The sequence below is a fragment of the Humulus lupulus genome, chromosome 4, assembly GCF_963169125.1.
Source record: "Humulus lupulus chromosome 4, drHumLupu1.1, whole genome shotgun sequence".
NCBI classification, from domain to species: Eukaryota; Viridiplantae; Streptophyta; class Magnoliopsida; order Rosales; family Cannabaceae; genus Humulus; species Humulus lupulus.
The window spans coordinates 228,962,813-228,985,343 of NC_084796.1; positions in this window are offsets into that span (position 1 = coordinate 228,962,813).

A 22,531-nucleotide genomic window follows, 5' to 3' on the forward strand; every position below is an offset into this window, starting at 1 on the left:
TTCCCCCAACCTAATCAAGGCTAGTCTCTCGAGCAAGACGTTGTAGGCCAATGGAATGTCCACTATGCTGGCAATCCATTCTCTCGAGAATCCATACAAGGTGGTTGCACAGGCTTATAAGTCTCAGATACATAGACCCATTTTCTCCAAAGTCTCCTTATAAAAATTGTTCACTAAGCTCTTGTTATCAATTAGTACTCGATGAACTCTCTTGTTGGCGAGCTGGATGGTAATGACCAATGTGTCATTGTGGGAAAACTAGACATGAAAGGCGCCGTCTTCTATGAAAGTGAAAATTTGAGATTCAACCCTTTGTTGCTTGGGAGCTCGAGGTTCTGGGACATAAGGAGATCTATCTACTGTCTTCAACTCCTGAACATATCTTTTCTGAGCATTCCTACTCGTTCCAACAATATGGGGTCCCCCGATGATGATTATTACATTTTCTCCATTGGTTGGAGGAGGTTGATTATCCTCCCTTCCAGCGGGTGCGACAGCATGAGGTTGTTGTGTAGCCTGGGCTGGAGCTGCCCTTTGGTTAGGCAATGCTTGCACTTGGTTATTGTTTATATTTTGGACATATTTTATGAGGTAGCCTCTCGAGATCAATCCTTCAATTTTGTCTTTTAGCTGTCTCTATTCCTCAGTTGTGTGACCAATGCCTCTGTGAAACCGACAATATTGATTTTGATCTCATTTAGTGCATTGGTTGTGCATTGCTTCAAGTCGACTGAATGGAACTTGATTCTCATTAATCACATATATATTATCCCGATTTTCTTTGAGCTCTGTATACACGGTGTAAATGGAGATACATTTATCTCATTTTTTCTTTTTATTTCTGTCTGCATCAGGGTTATTTCCTTCATTTTTCTTCCACTTGGAAGAATTGTCACTAGAAGGTTGAGTCATGGATGGTGTTGCTGAGCTCGTAGCTCAGTTAATGTTTGTCTTTATAGTTATTGGGGTTAGATGTAACGACCCAAAATTGCTAATAAGGCCTAAGGGCCTTGATTAGTGTGCCAAGAGGGCATAATTGGTATTTATGTGAATGAATGAGTAAATGCATGATTATATGGCATGCATGATTAAATGAGTATATGGATATGATTAGATGCATGTTTATGAGTATTGAATATGCATGTGGGCCCTGTTTTGTTCATAAGGGCATATTTGTAATTTTGGCCCGTTGAGGGCATAAATGTAATTATATGTGATAAATTGATGAAACCACATTATTATGTGGATATATATTTGCAGCTTGTGGCTTGAGGCGATCCTAGTGAGCGGCTTAGCAAAATAGTCACGGTAGGGATTTATACCCGGCTCGGGGGAACCTGGAGGTATTTCTAGGAACTTGGGAAATATATTGGAGATTATTAGGCATTGGGGAAAATAATTGGTGATTATTTAGATGACGGGAATTAAGTGGTAAATATTAGGGACACTCGAGGAATTAGCGGGAATTGAGAGCAATGGCCAAAATTCCCTTAGAATGATTAGAGACTTGGTTATATTTGGGAGGGCAAAAAGATCTTTTGATGTTTTAAAGGGGATAAGTGACTTTCAGCTCATTTAGACTCTGGTGGAATATTGTGGAGGGGTTAGAAACTGAAGGAAAAGAAAAGAAAAGAAAAATAGAGCATGCAACTCACCATTGCTCTCCTACACGATTTCTTCTTCCCCTCTCTCTTTCTGGTGGATTTTGGAGCTGTGAACTCAGGGAGGTCTAGGTTTGGTCTTGCGAATTTGATCCTTGGAGTGGCTAAGGAGCTTATTTGGAGTTAGTTATCAATTTAAGGTAAGGGTTAAAGGTTTTGTTTGAGTTTTCTGGGTTTGTTATGGTAAATCTCTGAATTTGGATTTTTGGAAGGGATTTAAAGACTTGAGCTTAAGTATTTGAGGAACTAAAGTCTAGAAAGGGATTTAAAGCAGCCTAAAGTCAAATTTCCTCAGCTAAGGTAACAATTCTAACTTTGAAGTTCCGAGTTTCTGGTTTTCTGATGGTGTTCTTGAGCTTTTGAGCTCAAGTTTAGTTTTTATGATTGATGATGTTTTGAATTAGGTTTTGATGTTAATGGGTTAATTTGGTTGAGTTTTAGTGGGTTGTAGGCTTGATTTTGATGTTGGATGAGGTTTGGAGTGGTTTGGTGGGGTTTTGGCTCGGGAAAGTTTGAAGGTAAAACCCAGAAAGTGGGCTTGTGCTGGTTGTAGCGCTGTAGCGCTAGCAGTGGAGTGCTACAACACTATACTTCGTGTTCTGGGGGGAATTTGTCTCTGCCTGTAGCGCAGTAGCACCCTCCTTGTGGCGCTGTAGCGCTACCCTGCCTCCAGAAGTGGGTTTTAGGTGTTTTACCTAGGGTTTTCATTTGGGGGCTCGGGGGTCGATTCCAACACCCCGTTTGGTGGAATTGGGCTTCCCGAGGGCTTGGGATTGGTCCTGGAGTTGGATTGCGGAATTGAGTTAATGGTGGTTCCATTTTATGGTTGTGACTAGGTGTTCGCTAGGGCTCGGATCGGGATCGTGCTCAAGTGTAACTTCAGTCAGCCAAAGCGCTCAGAATCAAAGGTAAGAAACTGCACCTTGTTATGTGATTATGTTGGGACTAAGAGTTCCCTATATTTTTATGTAATGTCATCAGATTGTATTATGCCATGGGGACATGTGATAAACGGCCTAAGAGTGCATGAATCAATACTTGTGCACAGGGCGCAGTTCGGCCACTGGTAGCTGAGGTTAATTAAATAATCAATGAGCTTGGCCTAAGCGAACCAGAGTCAGTGGGTTGAACACTGGGCTCGGCCTAAGTGAGTCGAAGATAGTGACTTAATCAGAGGGTGCGGCCTAAGGGCGTTGACCCTAGTTATTGAATGATATGTTTATTGTGTTAATTTGATGATTATGGCATGCTCATTGGCTGGATGATTAATGATTAGTTTGTCGACTGATATCACTGATTATGTGAACGTTGCAGTCTGTTGAGTATTTGATTAATGACTTGTGAGAAATCTGATTACTATATTTGATTATGCTATGCATTAGAGTTTTCTTGCTGGGCCTCGGCTCACGGGTGCTACGTGGTGCAGGTAGAATGCAAGGGTTTGATGGATCAACCTTGAGTTGGAGAGCTGCTCTGGGGGCGAGGTGTACATTGTTAGCTGCTTGACCGCCACGGTCGAGGGTTTGTACAGGGATGGAAACCTAAAATGATTTTTTTGCCATTAGAATGGCCATGGTTATTTATAACTTTTGGATTTTTTTTTGTAAATATGCCTTTTAAACCTTGTTTTGGGGACCCCGTGTACTAAACAATCATTTTAATGAGAATTATCTGTGTATGACCGAAATCTTTTAAACTCTACCTGTTTATGACTATAGGTTCACGTTTTCATTTGAAAGACTTGATTAGCAAGTCCTGCACTATTTTAAACACACAGTGTAACAATCTCAGTTATCTAGGGCGTTACAACTTGGTATCAAAGCCGTCTAGGTTTAAGGGTTCCTGAAGACTGGTTGGACATGTACATTTTCCCCTAGAGACAAGCTCGAATCAAGGTTTCGTAATTGAATATGTGAGATTATATGCTTAAGTGCTTGAAAGGAATATGAATGCATTAATTTATATGAGTAATAGGGAGCATGAGATTCTGATAGGGCTTGGCCCTTGACTGTTGTGTGATGATATTGAGGCGTGCTTATTAGCATTGCTATTGCATGTGGATGAATATTTGGATAATGGTTTGTATATTGATTACATGTGGTTAATTGTTTAAACTGAACTTATATGCTTTATCTGGTTATCGGTATATGGAAAGCATGATGAATATGATTACTTTTAGTAGCAATTAATTTGTTAACTAATGCATAGTAATGTGGATTGGTGTTTGTTATGCTTTATGTGCGTATGGTTATTGTGATTGTTTGGACCAGCCCGTGGGATGGTTTTGGATATGAACATTAGGGCTGAGGGGTTTAGTCAGTAATGGTGGATGAATTCAGACTGTTTGTGCTCGGAATGGTTAAATGGAATTGGTAATAATATGGTAGGGGTTGGAGGTTGGAACCCTCCATCTGCCCTTGAAAGTCGCAGCAGATGTTCGCTAGTATGTAAGTAAGCTGTGAGGTCTGATAGAGGAGACTAGATGGGTGAAATAGCAGGTTTTTCTGGGGAAAAAGCTGCTTGGTATAGTGTAACAGCAGGGGCACAAGGGTTGGTTGACTTGAAAATACAAACAGATAAGAGTACTATATGGAAGGCTTTAGAGGCATAATTCCCTGGTTTGGAGGAAGAATTGGATTTTCCTAGGAATTTATTAGGAATTTATTAGCGGATTTTCCATCCTTGATTATATGAAGGTGATAGGCCATGACAGAATGGTTGTGTCAAGTAGTTGTGGCAAAAGGATGCACAGAAATGGTACCCCAGACCCGAAGTGTTAGCATGATGGGTTGGGAGGAACTCGGACAGTGATGTGATAGAAGAGGTTACTATGAAGTGGTTAGAGCTAAGAAGACTAATGAGTTTATGAACGTGGTTTAGAATGGTAATACAATGATAGAGTATGTCAACAAGTTTGGTGAGTTAGTCAATCCGCTTTGGAAGTTGACACAAGCGGATGTAGCCAGAAACGATGACTCACTTAAGGATTAAACTCTGGGATGACCCAGAGCATCAGGGTTGCTCCGATGCAGAAGATTTTCATTTGTGTTTGGGCCGCAGGGAGGGCCATGGTATTTGAGATAAAAGGAATGAGGTATGGAATGTGAATGTCGAAGAACAAGAAATGCAGATGATGGTATTCCCATTGGTGGAATTTGGTCAGAGCAGATACTCAGTAATCGGAACAGAAGAGCCCCGACAGTTCTTTGTCTCCTGGTTTTGACAGGAAGGGGTATAGTTTACAAGATAGCTGTTAGGACAGTGGTGAGGCTTAGTGAAGTTATTCAGTATGCACCAGAAGCCGGAGATGCCATCTGGAAAGATGCCAGATAAGGACACGCTATCTACATGAAATTATTCAGTACGTTAGGGCCGAGTAGGGATTGCCCGACTGGGGTTGTCTTGCTAGTCTATGCCCTTGGTTTGCCCCCATTGGGACCTGGTGATTACTCCTTTGCTCGGGCCTAGTCTGAGGGTTCCTGTCTTGGCTTGCACTCCTTGCACTTCGAGCAGGCCTCTGAGGTGTCCTTTCTCTAGCTTGAGGTCCACTCAGAGCCTATGGTACATCTCAAACTGGTGAAGGATACCTTATTGGAGAGGGTGGATGCCTTATTGGAGATGGTGGTTGCGTTTTATTGTTTGCGGTTGGCCTAGCAGGCTCTGGGTTAGTATTCCGAGCTGCTTGTAAGGGAGCTCAATTTTTCCCAGTGTCTGCAGGAATTCTCTGGTTTGGTTGGTACATTTCAAATTTCGAGATGAAACCCTTGACTGGTTAACTCCAGCACTTGCAATAGCCCTTGCTTGATCCTGTCGGGCTCTGTGCTCAGCCATTCTATCTACCGTAATTCCTCGAGGTCACCCCCTGGTCCTTTGTGGGGGTGCTTGGGCTTCAGCCGCCTATCTCACCATCTCCTCATTTAACTAAGTAGCCTCAGCTAATCTCTCTCATAACCTTTGGTTTTCCAATTCCACCATTGGAACATATCTATTAGGATTGTAATAATCCTGATTTTTTGGCAAGGAACTTTGACCAGGGTCTCGCGGTCGACCATGATCCTGCGGTGTTATTGATGCACTCCCTTCATAATGGGTTTGATCATTGATTGGCTTTTTTCCAAGCCTTCGAGGATGTTCTTCAGTGCGAGGAGTGTTTTCCTTGGAAATTCCTGGGAGTGGTCATCAACTTCCCGATCCAGGGATGTTTATAGCAGCCATTTTTCTAAAATGGGACGTTTGAAAGAATTCTTAATGCTCTCAATGCAAGTACCAAACTGTTGACGAAGTTTTTCGTCAACTAAAATTAAATAAGAGCGATTAAGCACTTATAAACAATAAATGAAGAAAAGAAAGGATAAAATTGAATTTATATTAATATTATAGATTTTAAAAATTATTGAAGGAATATTTGAAATAATTATCTCTTAAAATTAGCAAATATTTGGTATTATTACCGTCAAAATAAAAGAATTGATATTTAAGCAAAACTTATTGACTGTCTTTTTCGCTGCCAACTTAATCTAAGAGATTAAAGGATAAACAAGGAAAGACACAAGATTTTATGTGGTTCAGTTTATAAAAGAACCCTAGTCCATGAGTCTTTATTATTTAGTGAGATTGAAGCTTGTGATAGCCAGCTTCAATGGTGATTCTCAGGTATTGTATATATTGCATTGAGTACAGAGTTTCTCTCTCTAAAAAAACCGAACCTCTTACAAGGAGATACCCCAACCCTATTTATAGATAATGGGATCATTAATGCTAATCAGCTTTCATTAATATCAGGGTATTAATGTTAAATTAATACAAAAAGTGTTGTGTTACTATAAAGACTATGGACCACACAGATTCTACGGGGCCCATTGCTGAAAGCCACACACCAACTTTATGGGGAACATATATGCCTCTATTAGGGTGCGACACACGTTTTCCCATGTCAGGAGGCTTTGTGGAAAATGTCGATTGTCGAGTGTACAAACTCGACACCACTAATCAAGGACTACATAAAGTTGTCAGGTGATCGCCTGGTGGCCCACAATTACAGTGACTGACATCTGGTGGCTATCCTAGGTCCGAGGACCAGTATCATAGACCTGGGGGAAGAGTGAGGGAAGAGAGCTATTCTTGACGTGGCCTCACCTGAAGAGGCCCCTGCCCTGAGGACGAACCTTGGGGGGTGACCTTACTCGGAGACACTCATGGCTTACTAACTGGCCCAAAAGGTTCCTCACTTGGAGGAACCCTTGCCCTGGAGAGAGACTTTGTAGCATGACCTACCTCGGAGGTGTCAATGGCTCGTCCGAACTGGGCTTCCTGAGTGGTCTCACTCTGAGCATCTCACGACTTACCTCATTACTAACCACTACAATCTGCCACGTGTCTGGAAGTGAAAATACGAACAAGATTCGCCCCCAAGTCTTTAGTCGCCCTCGGGGAGTGGAGACTTAGATTAGCAGGAGTGATTTGGAAAAGGTGGAGGGAAACACTTGGACTTTCCTATGACATCACTCTGAAAAGCAACTCCGCGTGTCGACGGACCATTGTTGGACCCGTCAATCCATGCAATTAATGAGGGGTCAACTCCAAGATCCCAAATGTCCACTCTGTATCCGAGGCATCTTTTCACAAAACCAATAATCCCAGAGATCTGCACCTCTTGGGCCCTGACCGTTGGATCGCCCTCATGGTACCATCATGGTATGGATTTTGATGGTCATGGAGGGTTTGCTTCCCCTCTAAGTTCAACTAGGTATAAAACTCAGAGAACCGCACTTCAGCGTCCTACTCTAGCTATTCAAAAATTCCAAACCCCCATAGCAAAACCCTCTCTTCTCTCTTGTTCTTCCCCTACCTTCAACCATTTTTTTCCAACAACTCTGGACAATTGGCGTGAAGCATCCTACTTCTGGGCAAATGGCAGGTGATGTTTCAGAGTTAGGACTCACTGCAACTCTTATCTACGCTTCATTTCACGTAAGTGCTTACTTATCTGTATTTAATTTCACATTTGCATCGAAATTTACTTGTGGGTCCAGGTGCATGCTTGGGAATGTCAATTGTATGGCATTTGAGAAGCTATTTTTGGTTTTCACAAGTCTTTTTAGGCACATTTCAACATTAAGAATGGTCAAAATGGCCCACGATACTTCTTACGCCACTATCACGTTTCTGGACCTGTGACCGGAATCTGGGAAATTCCCGAATTCCGGTAGGTTCATCACCTCCGGTGGTGTTCTCCGGCCTGATCCTAGGTGCCGAGGACACCCCATATTCTTAAAAATCTCTCCTTATCTCCCCAAGCAGTAGTCGTAGAGTCCTCAGTGTTTTGGCCAGGTTTCCTTCAGTCAGGATACTAACTACTTGGTTTTTGTCTCAGACATCTGAGGAACTTCGACAGTTACATGAGCACTGTTTCTATCTCTTCGACCAGGAAATCTCTGACATGACCCGTGAACAAGGGGCATCTAGGGATGGCGCGAGGGCAGAAGTCTGAGAACCAGTCAGGGAGCTGGTTGTTCGCGCCGATGGCGTAGAAGTGGAGAGGCTAGAGTCGTCAGCCCACAAGGGGTTGACCGTGGAAGAATTCAACAAAGCCCTGGTTTAACACCCCACTTAGACGTATGATGGTGATGGATTTGAAGAGGAAGATTACCATACCCTGCTTTGACACCCCGATGCTTTGGAGGCCATCATGAGGCACTAGTCAATTGGGGATAGGTGTCTTATGCGCCTTTTTCGGGAATCCGTGAGGGCGCACCATAGTGTCAATGGCCTGGGGGCCTGGAGGAAAGGCCACCTGATGGCTGGGGCCACCCTGCCCTTAACCAGTACTTCATGGACTTTTTGAAGTATGTGGGGATATCTCCCTTCCATCTCTCCCCCAACGCCTACAGGGTTCTCGCGGGGATGCATGTCTTGTACTGGAAGCAGAAATGGCTCGCGCCTTCACCGACGGAAATCCTATACTTCTACAGCTTCCGCACCACCCCGAGGAAGAAATCCAACTGAGACGGGTACTACGCCCTGGTAAAGTACACCGCCTCATCCATTAACTACAAGGCTCCTCACCATAACGAGAACCATTCTTGGGATTTTAAGGATGCATTTTTCTTCACAAACGAGTTTCCGATCCATAACAACCCGACCCTGATCCTTGACTTCTCCAGGGTTGGTGAGTATCTTCCCACTCTTTTTCTTTTTCCTTTGTTCTCTAGATTATTTTGTGTTTTGTACTTAGTCAATTATTAGAATAGGCCCCTTCCGCCGAACTCCTTATGTCCAACTTTTCGACGATCATCTCCAGGAGATGAAATTCCTCCCCGAGCAAGATTTGGATCTCAGCCTCCTAGTGACAGAGGACTATCTCATTGGGTCGGGGCTTCTCAGCGTGGGACAAAAGATCAACAACCTTGAGCTGACTAAATTCCGCCAGTTCAAGAAGTCTCGGGAGTTGGCGTCCCAGCATATCCGTTCCGTTGATGAGCTTTCCAGGAGGACTTTGCACCAGCAGCTTGCAGAGGAGCGGCTGGAGAACATGCGGGCTGCAGAGGTAGCCTGAGAAGCTCAGGAAGATCGGGAGCTCGAGGAAGAACTTCAGGCAATGATGGAGGTTTTTCATCTTGCCCAGGAAAATCTCCCCTTTCTCTAAACCACACTTCCCATGTAGGGGATAGGATATGTCCCAAGAACATTCGAGCCTCTCTTGCCCTCCTTCACTGTGGCTAGATTACGCATCAGCGCTAGACTAGGGAAGAGCTTTAGGACTACCTAGACTTGATAGATGTATACCTTCACCACCCAAGGAGACAACTACCTTATCGTGACTTTGTACCCTTAGACCGAGTGATGTCTCTCAACTCTAACTGGTTCTGCCAATATGGTACTAACTTGAGATGTGAGATGGGAGATAGGATAAGACACCCTCAATGCCTACACCAAGACACAACTTATGGTGGGATTTTTAGGACCCTACAATGTTGTTTTACTTTATTCTAGAATATACAGTAACCATCTTTTTGTTCTTGCAGATCATATGGGACTAGCTGACGTTGCCCAGTCTTCCTTGAGACTAAGAGCACCCCTAAGCTCTTCGGATGTTGGGGGGCCATTGCGTCCTCGAGAGAATCTAGAACCCTCTCCACCAGCCAAGAGGCAGAGGGCTCCTACCCCCCCTCCTGTAGAAGTTTCTTCGGCGGATTCGCCCCCAGTCTTGGAGATTTCTTCCTCCAACGCGTCGTGGGAAATGGTTCAAGCCTCGGACCAAGCAGGGGCGGCGCCCCATGTCTGTCTTGTGGTATACCCCGAGAGGTATGAGGGGGCCCTGATGGAGCAATATCAGAGGATGCTCTAGCATTTTAAGGCAAGAATGGAGGAAGGAAACAAGCTCCTCCACGAGACCGCGGAGGCCCTTCACCAAATGAAGCGGCCAAGAGAAAGACCAATTGTTCCTCTGATAGGTCGGGCTGAGCTGGAGACCCTATTCTCTTCCATATTAGGGGAGGATTTTGCCCCTCTCGTTGCCGATCTCCTCTAGGGGGTTAGCTCCACCAAGTGTAAGCTTACCGCCCGCAGTTTTGCCCAACTAGGCGACAACAATGAGGCCTCTCTCATGGCCTTATGCCGATATGCCACCATCCAGGTAAGTCACTAATTCTCTATGTTTTGTTTTATTCCAGCAATACTTAAGCTAATCTTATCCTTTTTGCAGTTTTCCTTGGCTTGCCAGTGCTTGGGTGATATCATTATGGAGAAATCTTATCAACTCCAGCGGTCTCAGGACAAGGTATCCGCCCCTACGGAAAAGCTCTAAGGCCGTTAGGAAGGGCTTGCTCGTGGTCAAGCTACCATGGAAGCCGAGAAAAAGCATTCTCGGGAGCTTGAAGAGGCTGCCCAAAAGGCCACCAATGGCATGCGACAGGTTGCCGAGTCGAATAAATCTGCCGAGGGGACTCATGCTGCCGAGGCGGCCCAAGTAGCTAAGGCAAATCAAGCTGCTGAGGTGGCCCAAGTAGCTAAGGTGACTCAAGTTGTCGAGGCAGCCCGAGCCACTAAGGCGGCCCAAGTAGTCGAGGTGACTCAAGTTGTCGAGGCAATTCAAGCTGCAACCCATCAGGCAGGGAGTGCCCCAAGGACAGACCCAATCATTGACCTAGTGGAGGAGGTTCCGGAGGGCAGTTGAAGCTTGAGCCCCCAAGCATTTATCGCAATTTATATAGGCATGCGTGTCGTAAACAATTAACTTTTCTTTTTATTTTGTACAAAAAATACAATGCGCTTCTTTTAAACAAGTTTTTATCCCTTTAACGCAATCATAAATCATGAGGGTCCCTATACGCTGACCTAGGTCTCTCGCTCAAGCTTTTAAATACGTTTTTATGCATTTAGTGTTGCTCTGTAGGCTCGCAGTCCTCGAGAGTAACTTTAATGCTAGGTCAAGTGATTACTTGACGCGACTCTATGTCCCTGAGTTCCAACGACTTAGGACGGGGCCTGCCTGCGGTACTTAGAGCTTAAGGATCTTCCTGCCAATGTTTAGACACTTGTGCGTCTAGTGTTTCATCTTAGGCTCGAGGTCATAAGAGTAACTTTGACGCGACGTCAGCTGAGGGCACTTGACTATCCTACACCTCCGAGTTCCAACGACTTAGGATTAGGAGGTCTTGTACTATATGGTTGCCCCTTAGTGCTTGAAGCTTAAGACATTTAGTGTTGCCTTCCAAGCTCAACGTCCTTGAAAGTAACTTTAATGGCATCTCGTGTCCCCAAGTCCTGATGACTCGGGGCTTGAGAGGGTCATCCACACTAAGCTAACAGCCCTCGGGATCGCGGTCTCCGGTGGAAGTTGTAAGCTCGTCATCCCAAGCCTAGGAGGTTGAATTCACGCCCATGGACTAGTTATAACATGAAACTCGAGTTTAAGCGCTCGAGGTCTGACTCCGAGTTCCAACAACTCGAGCTTCCGTTCATGTCTCGAGATCATAGGACTGAGTCACTGCTCCTCGGGTGTTGTATCCTCTGGGGGTAACCTCAGTCCATACTCGTGCTATTTAGGCTTTATCTTGCTCTTTGGGCCAATACCCGCAGAGCACTCTGCTCAAGTCTTAAGGTGACTTATTCCAAAGTCCGAGTACTAACGTCTCGGGATTCTGTTCACATCTCGAGGACAAGGATTTGTTTACCACTCCCTAGGTGCGTGCTGTCCTCGGGAGGATATGCTAAATCCAATCTCGCGTTACATGGATCTTTTTGGCATTGTGTTTCTATCAGGCCATTTAGCTATGGGAGCCCATGACATTGGGGGTGCTTCATTCATCGACTAGCTAAGCTCCCCATGTCACGAACATCTCGATGCCACAATATTCGAGGCCTACGGAGGACTTGGGCAAAACTCCCCGGGCACAATGTCCATGAGAGGAATCCCAAGTCTGCACTGGGACCAAGCATGGAGTACTCGGTCTTTCGTTTGCATCTCAAGATCAATGGACTTTATGAGAGCTCCTCAGGCACAATGTTCACAGAAGGTGATGTAGGTCTGCTATCGCGCTACTAAGATTTGGTCTAGTTTCTAAGTGCTAAGCCCTAATCTGCTTGGAACAAGCTTAGTCTCCTAGGCTAGACTCGATTAGTTTCCTTAGTTTTTCTGTTCTCAGGGTAGCTACACTAGACTTACTATGCTTGACAAGCTTAGTTTCCTAGGTCTTTCCCCGTGAGGCATGATGCTGCCCTAACTCCATGCCCCTCAAGTGATCGGAGACTAGTCTGCATTCACTTGTTCAGGCCATCGAGTGGGTAATCTTACACATAGCATTAACATAATAAAGGAAATAAAAAAATATAAGCAGGCAAACAAATTTCTTTTTTCCCGTGTTATATATACACGATTTCAATTAAATATGCCCGGAGGCTACAAAAATTAACAAGGTTCACTGCTCATATTTCTAGTAATACCGGCGAAGATGCTCAGCATTCCAGGCATGGGGTATCAATTCCCCATTTAGTCGGGCCAATTTGTATGTCCCTGAACATACAACGCTCTCGAATTGGTATGGGTCTTCCCAGTTAGGTCCTAGCACTCTTGCATCGGGGTCTCGGGTGGCTAAGAACACTCTTCGCAACACTAGATCTCCGACCCCAAACCTTCTATCTTTAACTTTAGAGTTGAAATATCTGGATACCTTCTGCTGGTAGGACGTTACTCGAAGCTGAGAGCCTTCATGGAGCTCCTCCATGAGGTCCAGTGATTCTCGCAGTAAAGCATGGTTTGTGGTTGGGCATATGTATCCCATCGGTGCGTGGAGATTGTTGCTTCAATCGGGAGCATGGCTTCATACCTATAGGCATCGAGAATGGCGAGTGGCCGGTGGAGGTCCTAGCAGTGGTACAGTAGCTTCATAATGCCCTAGGCAGCTCCTCCGACCAGGCACATTTTGCGTGTTCAAGCCTTTTCTTTAAGGTGGCCTTGAGTGTCTTGTTGACTGCTTCCACCTCCCGTTTGCCTATAGGTGGGCGAAGAAATAAAAGCTTTTATCACTCTGTGTCTTTGACAGAAATTTGTGAACACCTCGCTATCGAACTGCAGACCGTTGTCGGAGACTGTCTTCCTTGGGAGCCCATAGCAGAAAACGATTTTCTCAATGACAAAGTCTAGCACCTTCTTGGAAGTGATTTTAGCGAGGGGCTCGACCTCGACCCACTTAGTGAAGTAGTGGACTACCACTATCACATACTTCACTCCTCATTTTCCCTTGGGCAGGGACCCGATAAGGTCGATGCCTCAGACCGCGAAGGGCCAAGGACTCTTCATCTGAGTGAGCTCATTCAGAGGAACCCGATGTATGTTGGAAAAACATTGTCACTTGTCACACTTCTTGACATAGTCCATCACTTCTCCATTCATGGTGGGCAAGAAGTATCCCTGCCTCAAGATTTTCTTGGCAAGGTTTTGCCCCCAGGTGTGGTCCCCGCAAAAGCCCTCATGCACTTCTCGGAGTATCATGCTGGCCTTTTGCTTGGACATGCATCATACAGAGGCAACGAGTATGCCCACCTGTACAACTTGTCATCCATGATAATATACTGAGGTGCCTTGTAGAGTAGCTTCTGAGCTACTTTCTTATCCTGTGGCAACTCCCCTGAGAAGAGATATCCATCCAGCAGTCTTGGGGCTGGATCGCCTCCACCTCCTTGGATGCTGAGATACTTGGAAAAGAAAAGTAGTCGATGGGGACTACATTGATCAGTTTAGGATCCTTGGTGGTTGCAAGGTTGGCCAGGGCATCGGCGTTTGAGTTCTGTTCTCGTGGCACTTGTCAAATTGTGAATTTTCTGAAGCCATGTAGCATCTTTTGGGTCTTCGCTAGGTAAGCAGCCATTTTTGTTCCTCGAGCCTAGTACTCCCCGAGTACCTAATTAACTACTAGCTGCGAGTCACTGAAAATCTCGGGGCCTTCAGCCTTAAGCTCAAGCGCAACTCGAAGACTAGAAATCAGTGCCTCATACTTTGCCTCATTGTTGGAGGCGTCGTACCCAAATCTTAGGGCGTTGTGGACCCTGTCCCCTTCGGGGGATACTAAAATGAGACCTGCCCTGCCCAATTTTCATTCGACGATGTATCGACATACAACTTCCACGTGGTTTCTTCTACTGGGGCGTTCGTAGGTTCCCATGATTTTCCGTGCAATCATCGATGAAATCTGCCAGTGCTTGCCCCTTTATGGTCGTCCTTGGGTGGTAAGCAATGTCAAACTAGCTGAGTTCGACAACCCACTTTAGGAGTCTCCCTGATGACTCTAGCTTTTGGAGGACTTGCTGCAGGGGTGGTTTGTGAGGACCTTGATGGGATGCGCCTGGAAGTAAGGCCTCAACTTTCGAGATGCAACCAGCAGGCAGTAGGTCAACTTCTCCATGATTGGGTACTTGGTTTCTGCTCTGAGGATCCTTTTTATCACATAGTAAATAGGGTGCTAGACACGACCTTCCTCGTGGACTAAGGTGGCGCTGATGCCATTTTCAGATACATGCATGTAGAGTAAGAGGGGTTCCTTTTCCACGAGTTTTGACAGGATAAGACGATTTTCCATATAAGCCTTCAGTTTCTAGAACTCTTGCTCGCATTCCTCTGTCCATTCAAACCTATATCCTCCTCAGAGGATGTCAAAGAAATGGATGCACTTGTCCGTCGCCTTGGAGACAAATCGGTTCAGTACAACGATCCTTCCAGTGAGGCTCTTGACATCCTTATGCTTTCGGGGGGATGGCGTGTCGATCAAGGCTTTAATATTTTTGGGGCTTGCCTCTATTCCTCGAGCATTGACGATGAAGCTCATGAATTTTCCCGAAGCAATGCCAAATGTGCACTTCTGGGTATTCAGCCTCATCCCGAACTTGTGAAGCACCAAGAACACCTCTGTGAGGTCCCTCACGTGGCCAGGGGGCGTCCGGGATTTCACCAACATGTCATCCATGTACACCTTCATATTCTGTCCAAACTTCTCCTTGAACATCTGGTTCACGAGCCTTTAGTAGATGGCCCCGACATTCTTTAGCCCAAAGGGCATCGCCTTATAGCAGTAAACTCCCCTGTCTGTTCGAAAGATGGTGTGTTCTTGGTCTGTGACTTGCATGGAGATTTGGTTATACCCGGAGTACGCATCCATGAAGGACAAAAGCTCATACCCAGAGGTGGCATCTACCATCTGATCAATATTAGGTAGAGGGAAACAGTCATTAGGGTAGGCCTTATTCATGTCGGAGAAGTCTATGCAGGTCCTCCAGATTCCACTTGGCTTGGGCACAAGGACCGGATTGGACACCCACTTGGGGTACTGCGTGTTTCAGATTAAATGGTTCGCAAGCAGTTTGTCCACCATCGCCTTTAGGCCTCTGCCCTAGTCTGGTCAAACGTTCTCTGCTTCTGTTGGATGGGAGCGATGTTTGGATAAAGATTCAAGGTATGGAAAATGATATTTGGGTCGATGCCTATCATGTCGGAATGAGACCAGGTGAAGAAGACCTGGTTCTCTTGGAGGAAGGTTAGGAGCAAGTTTCAGACTTGCTCCTCCAGATTCTTCCCAATCTTGGTTCTCCTATCAGGAGTGGCTGCGTCAGGAGCCACCTCTTCGACTTCCTCCATAGGCTCGACCACCCCCTTTTCCTGGACCCGCAAATCTAGCTCATCTTCCTGTTCATCCAGCGCCGCTATCATTTTCATATACTCAGGAACAGACTGCTCGGGGCCCCTTATCACGACTACCATTACTGGTTGTTGGAGGGAGACATTATAGCATTGTCTCGCCTCCTTTTGGTCTCCTTGGACTGTGCCAAATTCGAAATCCGTGGGGAAATTCAGGCACAAGTGCCGAATCTAGGTGAAGGATCCAAATTCCACCAAAGTCGGACACCCTAAAATGGCGTTATACGTAGAGGGATAGTCCACCACCACAAAAATGCAATATTTGATGGCTTGGCAAGGCTCTTCCCCCAGTGTTATGGGTAACTTGATTTGGCCCATTGGTATGAGACCCTCTCTCAAGAATCTATAAAGAGTTAAGCTGCATGGCGACAGGTCGCTTGTGGTTAGTCTGATCTTCTCGAAAGCAGACCTAAACGGGAAATTCACTGAACTCCCATTGTCCACCAGGATCCTAGCCACCATCTTGTTGGACACCTGGCTCTTGATCTCCAAAGGGCCATGGTGCGGGAAGTGGACTCTGTGAGCATCGTCCTTGAAGAATGTGATGACTTGGTCAGTCATTTGTGGCATCTGGGCTGGCAGTTAAGTCAAGGCCAACACCTCATCATCGTGATTTAAGGTTTGCGCATATCTGTTCAGCGAGCCTCTAGAAGTGCCTCCCAGGTGGGGCCCTCCTGAAATGGTCCCCACTCTGCCATTCATTAGAGGGGGCCGATTTTCTATTGGTTGCGGCGTAGCTACGGGTACCGGACTTGGAGATATAGGAGCAGCAGGTTGCGCAGGTATGCCTGTTGAGGGAGCCAATGGTTAGTGAGGTCCGCTCCGAGCGTATTGGTGGAGGTGTCCAAACTTGATGAGGTTCTCAATCTCATCCTTGAGATGGCGGCATTCATTGGTGTGGTGCCCTATATCGTTATGGAAACGACAAAACTTACCAGGATCTCGATTTTTCCTGTCCCTTCGGATGGTTTGTGGCTTCCGATGGTGAAACTGTTGTTCCGTAGCCACAAAGATTTCTCACGGGAGTCTACCAAGTTAATGTACTTGGAGTACTGCGAGACATATTTCTCACCAGAGGTAGTTCCCTGTCCAGCCTGGGCGATCCCATTTCCCTTGGGATTTCGACCATTTCCCATGCCCCCGCGTCTACTGCTGTCGGGGGCTTGAATGGGTGCGGCTGACTGGGACAAAGCGGCAACTATAACACTGAATGCAGGCTGAAAATCACTGTACCCAGTGCCCGCCGCTCCATATCCTGTAGGAGCCGCACTGAAACCAGTGGTCGGCATGACACTTAAGCCCGTGGGCGGAACACTCAGACTGGATTGAACTCCCCCAAACCTGGTTGGATAGGAGCAAAAGGTGGATACTGGATCCGTTCGGTGACAGGGCCAGGTATGACCAGAGCAGGGAAGATGACTGGCCCTCCAAATGCTCGAATCTGGGCATCCTCCCAGCAGATATATTCTTATGCTCAATGAATGAAGTCATCAAGTTGTCGACATCCTCTTTGTTGGAGGTCATCCCACAACGCGGATGCCGGCCTACAAGGCCATCAATTGCTGGCCATCGCCGACCTTCTTGGTTCGGGCTGCTTCCTCCTTGAAGCGTTTGATATATGCCTTGAGGGTCTCGAAGGGTCCTTGGTTTATGTTGGCCAATGCGTTGACTTTGAAGCTCACCTTTCGAGCTCCTATAAATTGTCTTCAGAATGAAGGTGATAGTTGGTGCCACGACTGAATGGATCCCAGCTGGTGGTTCTTGAACCACTCATCTTCTGGTCCCATTAGAGTTATCGAGAACACATGACACTTAGCGTCCTTGGAGATGCAGTGCACCGACATCAACCTGTTGAACTTTGAAAGTTGGTCGGTGGGGTCTGAGCCACCATCATAATATGGGATGGTCGGCATCTTGAAGTCGTGTGACAAAGGGGCTTCCACTATGTGAGGAGCGCATGACCCCCCTTCTTCGTCCTATGAGTCTGAGTCGTGGCCTTATCGTCGGGCAATTCTTAGCATGTTCCTCTTCAAACTCTCTAATTCCATGCAAAGCGGGTCGCAGTCTCAGTTGACACTCTGCGCCGGGTTATCTCTCCTTCGGGCGTTGAGATTGTCCCGTAGATCTGACGAACCTTTCTTGGTGGGCTTGCGCCCATTATTCTTATTGCACCAATGATCATTAAGGTTGTTCATAGGTCATATTGACCTCGGAATGCGCCATTATCCTCAGGACGAGCCACCTCGATCTCCCCATTGGTCTCAACATTCTCATTGCTGACCGAGATGCTGAGGTCGCGCTTCCCGTCGATTGGGAAACTTTGCATGATGCCTCCTCAGCCCTTGCTTCTATGGGGATGGTGAGGTTGGGGAACCCCACCTCCGAGCCTCGCGTGGTCCATATTGGCATGCCTGGGTGAAACGCCCTTGGTTCCACGGGCGCTGGTGGCCTGGTGATGTCCTCAGGCTTCTAGGCCTTCATCCATGATAGCTGGCCTCAAGACCTGATTGTCTTTGGGATCATAACGTGACTTCTTTTACTTCAGACTAGGGTTATCATCAACCTTCCCTTTTCCACGATCTTATGGCGTAGGTGGGGATTCCATCTCCAGATGGGTGCCTGGGAGTAGCTGGCGGATCTCACACCAGCTCAGCCGGGTGCTCGGGAGACACACCGGCTGGAGCAATAGGTCACATTCCAGCTGGGAGCATAGAAGGCGGAGAAGTTTGCTGCCCAGATGGTACTTCGCCATGGAGGTCCACTTGTGGCCCTTGGGCCGCCAGAGTAGCCCTCATGGCGTTAACTATCTCTTGCAGGGCGGCAATATTACCCTCTTGGGTGTTGATCTTCTGTTGTTGAGTGGCCATCTGGTTACGGAGCGCCACTGCCTCTGATGTCTCCTCTGTTTTCATGGGATGTGGATCTTCATCCTTATAGTATTCATCATCTCCCCCATCATCCATGACGTCATACTCGACATTTTCGTGGTAGTCCTCCACCGCGTTAGGGTGGTCTTGCGGTGGCATGTGACTTATTTCTCCTCCCTTAGCTCCGATGTGAAGGGCAGTGTCGTCTGGTGCATTCCTTCGAGTGTTCACCATGAATTTTCCAAGATTCCTTCACGCTCTCAATGAAAGCACCAAAATTTTGACTGCCTTTTTTGCTGCCACCTTAATCTGAGAGATTAAAGGAAAAACAAGAAAAGACACAAGATTTTACGTGGTTCAGGTTATAAAAGTCTCTTTTATTTAGTGAGATTGAAGCTTGTGATAGCCAGCTTCAATGGTGATTCTCAGGCAGCGTATATATTGCACTGAGTATAGAGTCTCTCTAAAAAATCTAACCCCTTACAAGGAGATACCTCAGCCCTATTTATAGAGGTTGGGATCATTAATGATAATATTCTTTCATTAATATCAGGGTATTAATGTTAAATAAATATACAAAGGGTTGTGTTACAATAAATACTATGGCCCAGGCGGATTCTACGGGGCCCATAGCAGAAAGCCATACACCAACTTTATGGGGAACATATCTGCATCTGTTAGGGTGTGGCGTATGTTTGCCCATTTTAGGCAGCATTGTGGAAAATGGGGATTGTCGAGTGTACAAACTTGATACCACTAATCAAGAATTGCATAAAGTTTTCAGATGATTGCCTGGTGGCCCACAATTGCAGTGACTGACATCTGATGGCTATCCTAGGTCTGAGGACCAGAATCATAGACTTGGGGGAAGAGTGAAGGAAGAGAGCTATTCCTGACATGGCTTCACATGAAGAGGCCCCTGCCCTTAGGGTGGACCTTGGGGGGTGACCTCACTTGGAGACACTCATGGCTTACTGACTGGCCCAGAAGGTTGCTCACCTGGAGGAACCCTCGCCCCGAAGAGAGACTTTGCAGCGTGACCTACCTCGGAGGTGTCAATGACTAGTCCGAACTAGTCTTCCTGAGTGGTCTCACTCTGAGAATCTCACAACTTACCTTATTACTAACCACTACTATTTGCCACGTGTCTAGAAGTGAAAATACGAACAACAAAACTATTAACAAAGATTTGGTATATAAGTGAAAGTGTTTGAAAATATTTGGTATTTTTTCCGCCATTATCCCTAACTCAAATAACAATAACCTAAATAAAAAAACCTGAAGAATAATCTAAATAAAAAAAACTAAAGCTAAACGATAACTTAAATAACAATAACCTAAATAAAAAAACCTAAAAAATTATTCAAACTAAGAAATAGAAATATAACCTCAACAATATACAATGTTATAAAACAATAAGTAAAACAATAATTATATGGAAAATATGTCAATAAGGTACCCAAACTAAGAAAAAACAAATAGCAAACTCTAAAAAATTGGCAAAATCTTTGAAGAGCCTTTTCTTCTTACCATTATTTTCAATGACTTATCTCTATTCTATCGCACACTTCTTTTTTTTTTTTCTCTCTCCACAATCTTTTAATTGATTCATTAATTCTATATATCTCTTCTATATAAAAAGTGTGTAGATAACGATTTTTTTTTTTTGTTGTAACGGTTTGTTTTGTTAATTTTAACAGGATATTCTATATATTTAACGAAATATACCTCTAAAACTAATTAAAAATAGATATTTATTAATTATATTAATATAAATTCAAATATTATAAAACATCATTATTATAACAATATATAATACAAGACTAGATATTTAATAATTATATTAATATAAATTTTAATATGATAAAATATCATTATAACAATATGTTGTACCCTTAAATTAGCACGAGTTCAATTACTCAGCTCGGGTACAGCTGGCAGATGAATATGTGGAAAAAGTGCCAAGTAAAATATCTGGCTAACACTGATATGAACATCTCGAGTTTGGGGGCTGGACAGCACGATACGCAGGTTATTATCAGACTATCTCTCAGGATAACAATTGAGTTCGAGACTTATAATAACTTGATCCAACTTTGGGTGCTCTAAGCTTACAACGAGCTAGGGTTCACATTGTCGTTGAACTCGAGCTCGGGGGAGATATTGAGCTCGTAGAAACTTGGAGCGAATGCATACTGAAGGATCCCAAGAGATTCAGAGACTCCTTATACGCTCATTAATGCCCAGGCTATATCACATATCTATCATTTATTATCTGAGATAATAAATGTATATTATATTCTGTTATCAAATCATATCCCAATGTAAATGGGAACAATCTGTATTAAATAGATACCTTATTTATTCACGCGATTCCCCAAACCTGTCCATGAAATTCCCTTATAAATACTAGGAATAATGGACAGGGAAGGGGACGACTATTTTTGTATTACCAAAACTCTGCAAAAATTGAGAGAGAAAAGTAATAATATTGACTTGTAGACTAGGTGGATTGTAACCACTAAACCATTGTTCATGTTCGAGGGAGTGTTAATTATTTCATTACGGTTTATAATTTAGCACTAATCTACCTGTTTAATTTCTTAAATACACTATTGGTGAAAAATTGCATCAACAGTTTGGTGCTTTCATTGAGAGGAAATTAGTGCTTCACAAGTTTCATTCGACATTCATGATGGTGTTCACTCGATCGATGCATGATAATGAGATGGAACAGCCTGGTGGGCAGGAGGCCCATCATACTGCTGTTCCCAATGAAAGGGGCCTAGATGTTCAACAATGTCTTGGGAAATAATCGATGGGTCAGGACGACGCTGGGAGTTTAGCGTCACTCCCACCAAATCCTAATCCAGGATACTTGACTACCGTCGAGGTGGAAAATGCCCAGTTAAAGAGCCATCTCGCTAGGGCAAATAGGTAGAATTAAGAGGTCTTGGCTCAGTTACCCCCTCTTGCAACTGACGTTAATGTCGGAAAGAGGCAAAGTAGGTCTCATAATTCCCACAGGAATAACTAGTCCAAACCGAATCGTTCTGTCAGAACCGCCACTCCGAGTTCTGTTCCTACGGAGGGAAACTACTAGAGTGCTCCGCCCACTGGTCATCATAGAGGTCATCATCAGTATGTCAGTCGCTCGGTCAGGACTACAACCCCCAGCACTGTGCATTCTTCACAGATTCCCAGAATGCTCACAACAACTTGCAGGTAGGGGCTGGGACAAGCTCACGAAGGTAAAGTGCTCCAGCGAATCCTCCTGTGCCATGGTTAGAGGCCCAGGCACAGAGAACTAGTGACGTTGGAATGGATCCGAGCCGGCTAATTTAGATCGTCCCGATGGAACGAGGATAGCCTTGCCAATAAGGCATCATCCGTCACCGACAAGACATCCAACACCACCTCACCCACAATGAGTTGCTCCAACTCGTGGCAACAGTAGGAGAAATCCTCCACCGTCTGTAAATACTTACGCCCCATGAACGCAGGTTGAGAACCCAGGTCCTCAATCTTAACCACGAGCAGTAAGTTTTGCAAATGGAAGTTACTGGATGGAGAGTCGGTGTGAAGGCAGGTCTGAGAGCGACCTAAGAAATCACTTGAGTTCAGCAAAAAGTCCTCGATATGATCCACAGACCGTCCTACGCGATCATTTGAACTCACACAGAAGGTATCCATCTCAGAATGAGGATGTTAGCTATAATCGGCATGAGGGAGGTCCATCCATTGTACGCGACAATGGGAATGTTCTGCCTAACCAAGTCTGAACTTGGAGGGACAACAACCCATCAAATGTGTAT